Below are 4136 nucleotides of genomic sequence, written 5' to 3' on the forward strand. Positions count from 1 at the left end.
AGGCGGCTCCGGCGGCCGAGGTGGACGTCGTCCTGGGGGCGGTGCCCGAAGCTCCTGCCCCCGACCCCGAGCCTGTTCCGGATGAAGATCATGAGGTCATCAATGTGCCGGACGACCCCCCGGATGTCGCTCCCGCCGCTTAGGACTTAGCGTATTTTTCTTTTCTTTTTCGTTGTATCCGGGGTCGGCCCTTGAGTGGCCGACTTCCAATTTTGTAAGTGGCCTTCCGGCCCTTTGTTAATGAAAAAATATTTTTGTCATTCCGTGTTCATCTTTCCCTCTGTTGTTGTGAATGAGGCTAGAGTCTTAGCTAACTGCCTCGAAGACCTCTAACTTTGTATTTTAATTTTCGGGCTGCTTAACGAAGTTGCCCTCTTTTTCCGGGCTATGTCTTAGCCTTCTCGGGTTCCAGTCATTCCGACCAAAAGGAGCTCCGAGTCTTAGGTTTTTTAGAAAATTTCTCTAAGTCCTATAGCTCGGATCTAAGTGTCGTAAGAGTCATCGCGTTTAGCCTTCAGAAAAATCTCAAGGGCTCGAGGTCGGGCCTTGGCCCTTCAAGTAAGACCGGACTAGGTCTGTGCGTGCTGCTATTCAGGGAGTTTAGCCGGGTTTCCGAACTCAACTCCGAACCCCTCGTAGGGAGCGCGGGCTAATAAACAAGTTATTGCCGAAGGTTTTCGTAGTTTTCGTTCTCGGATTCTGCCGAGATTTCGGTGAGCAAGGCCGGGATTTCGAAAGATTGCCTTGGTACCCGTGTTTGGCTGGTAGACTCGTGGCCGGGACCACTTTCTCAGCCGGACGTCGGAGTTTACGTAGGAGAGCCGAGTTGGGCCCTAATTTATGAAGCCTTTGCACAAATTGCGGAGACTTGACGAACGGAGCATACATAGCGTAGTTAGGGGGTCGGTCTTAAGCCGACCTATTGGAGAAGCCCGGCTTTGGGGCGTGATAAGAATCCAACGTTGAGATTCCGCTCAGCAGTATGTAGATAAAATTTGACAAGGAGGGCGTCTAGTTAGACGTACCTCTTGCATTCTCGGAGTTATGCTTCGCATGGTGGAGTAGGTTGCCTCCTTTCCTCGTCGACCTCCGGAGTCATTTTGACTTAAAGGGGGGCTCGGGTTTCTCACGGGCCCAACAGCGCCCACCGAGGTTGAGAGGATTTGGCGAGGCTTTATTGAATTGTAGCTCTCTGCGAGGTCGAGGGAGTTTCAGACCCCATGGTAGGACCTCGGGCGCCTCAACCTTGGTCGAGGGATCTTGCGTCAGGTCGGCGAGTCCGTGGACACTTTGCTGACCTGTGGTGCCTCCCGAGGTCGAGGGAGTTTGGGACTCTACGGTCGACCCTCGGGGCATCCCGACCTTAGTCGAGGGATCGTTCGTCAGGTCGGCGGGTCTGGGCACGCTCTACCGACCTGCGACGCTTCCCGAGGTCGAGGGAGTCTGGTTCTCTACGGTCGACCCTCGGGGCATCCCGACCTTAGTCGAGGGATCGTTCGTCAGGTCGGCGGGTCTGGGCACGCTCTTCCGACCTGCGACGCTTCCCGAGGTCGAGGGAGTCTGGTTCTCTACGGTCGACCCTCGGGGCATCCCGACCTTAGTCGGGGAACAGCTCGCTTCGGGGATCGGGGATCGTCGACCGCTCCCGGGGGTCCACTTCGTGGCGCCCCGGGTGGAGCCACCCTTTCCACCCCTTACGGCTTCTTCCCGAGGTCGAGGGAGTCTGGTTCTCTACGGTCGACCCTCGGGGCATCCCGACCTTAGTCGGGGAACAGCTCGCTTCGGGGATCGGGGATCGTCGACCGCTCCCGGGGGTCCACTTCGTGGCGCCCCGGGTGGAGCCACCCTTTCCACCCCTTACGGCTTCTTCCCGAGGTCGAGGGAGTCTGGTTCTCTACGGTCGACCCTCGGGGCATCCCGACCTTAGTCGAGGGATCGTTCGTCAGGTCGGCGGGTCTGGGCACGCTCTACCGACCTGCGACGCTTCCCGAGGTCGAGGGAGTCTGGTTCTCTACGGTCGACCCTCGGGGCATCCCGATCTTAGTCGGAGAACAGCTCGCTTCGGGGATCGGGGATCGTCGACCGCTCCCGGGGTCCACTTCGTGGCGCCCCGGGTGGAGCCACCCTTTCCACCCCTTACGGCTTCTTCCCGAGGTCGAGGGAGTCTGGTTCTCTACGGTCGACCCTCGGGGCATTCCGACCTTAGTCGAGGTAGGAGAACGAGCCGAGCTCGTCTGGTCAGAGAGGACCGTGCTCATAGGTGGAAGTTGATGGAGAACGAGCCGAGCTCGTCTGGTCAGAGAGGACCGTGCTCATATCTTGACGTCTCGAACATCCCTATAGCCGGGGCATCCCGACGTCTCGGGGCATCCCGACGAACCGGGGCATCCTGACCTTAGTCGAGGGAATTTCGCGCCAAGTCGATGCTTCGTCGTCCTGCGATTCTTCTCGAGGTCGAGGGAGTTTGGGACTCTACGGTCGAGCCTCGAGGCATCCCGATTTTGGTCGGAGAATCTGAGGATCACAGACGACCCAATATTAGAAGGGAATTACAGCCATCAAGATAAGAGAATTGTTTGCGAAAAGGAAGCTGAGTCCATTGTCCTGATTGTCTTGAACCCCTAGGGGTTTTACTGGTAGTACATTCGTAGATTCTCGGCAGCTTCGCGGGATCAGGGTCCCCTCTAGGAACTTTAATTTATACGCCCCTGGTCGTTGTACCCGGGCGATCTGATACGGCCCTTCCCAATTTGGGACGAGCTTTCCTTACTCGGTCGGTTGAGAAGCCTCGGCTCTCCTGAGGACGAGGTCCCCCACTTTGAAGAGCTTGGGCTTGACTCTAGAGTTGTAGTATTGGGCCGTTCGCTGTTGGTATCTCGCTATGCGGACCCGGGCAACCTATCTTGTCTCTTCGACGAGGTCCAAGTTGCTCCTGAGCTGGGAAGAATTGGTGTCGGGGTCGTAATGCTCCACCCTTGGAGAAGGCAGGCCGATCTCCAACGGGATGACGGCCTCAGTGCCGTATGCTAGGTTGAAGGGGGTCTCTCCCGTGGGAAGTCGGAACGTGGTCCGGTACGCCCAAAGGACATTGTACAAGTCCTCGACCCACTGTCCTTTGGACCGATCAAGCCTAGCCTTGAGCCCCTGCAAAATAGTGCGGTTAGTTACCTCAGTTTCTCCGTTTGTCTGGGGGTGAGCAACTGAGGTGAAACGGTGATCAATGCCGAGCTCAGAGCAAAATTCTCTGAAATGAACATTGTCAAATTGTCGACCATTGTGGAGTGATTGATTAAAACCCCATTTGATTTTAATGAGCTCAAAGCATTTGAGTATATCTTGTGACTACTAATGAATTCAATTGAGTGTTTCAGTGAAAATCCTGTCCAAGTGTCTCTAGACTTGGTTCATAGTATATTGGTTAAGTTAAGAAGTCTGCTGAACCAAAGTCTGAGACTCGAGTCGACTCCCGAGTATCACGAGTCGACTCCAAGCGTATCAAGTTCACTGGCACGAGCTCGAGTCGACTCCAGATTAGTACGAGTCGACTCCGACTGAGAACAGAAAGAAGAACAGAAAGCTTCATCTCAGAACCTGTCAACGAGTCGACTCCTGAAGTGCGCGAGTCGACTCCAATGTTCACCGAGTCGACTCCAGGGAAGTAAGAGTCGACTCCAAGCAGTCACAGGCAGAAAAGTCAGAGAGCAGTTTTCGGGTCTGAGATTCGAGTCGACTCCAGTGGAACGCGAGTCGACTCCGATGGTTGGCAGGTCGACTCCAAAGAAGGTAAGAGTCGACTCTCAGAGGAACACAAGGAAAAAGTCAGAGAACGATTTTCGAACTCTGAGATTCGAGTCGACTCCCGCAGTACACGAGTCGACTCCGAGACTGAGCGACCATCAACAGACAGAAGACCATGTTACTGCCTCTGAGATTCGAGTCGACTCACAGACAGCTCGAGTCGACTCCAAGACAAGCTACACGTCAAAAGGCAGAAGACCAACTTTCGGAAACTGAGAGCCGAGTCGACTCCAAGGAGGTTCGAGTCGACTCCAAGACTGGATGAGCCAAACGACAAAGAATCGAGAGTTCGGGCTCTGAGATTCGAGTCGACTCCCAGGACAGTCGAGTCGACTCGA

This window comes from Phoenix dactylifera, chromosome 15 (assembly GCF_009389715.1).
Source record: "Phoenix dactylifera cultivar Barhee BC4 chromosome 15, palm_55x_up_171113_PBpolish2nd_filt_p, whole genome shotgun sequence".
NCBI classification, from domain to species: Eukaryota; Viridiplantae; Streptophyta; class Magnoliopsida; order Arecales; family Arecaceae; genus Phoenix; species Phoenix dactylifera.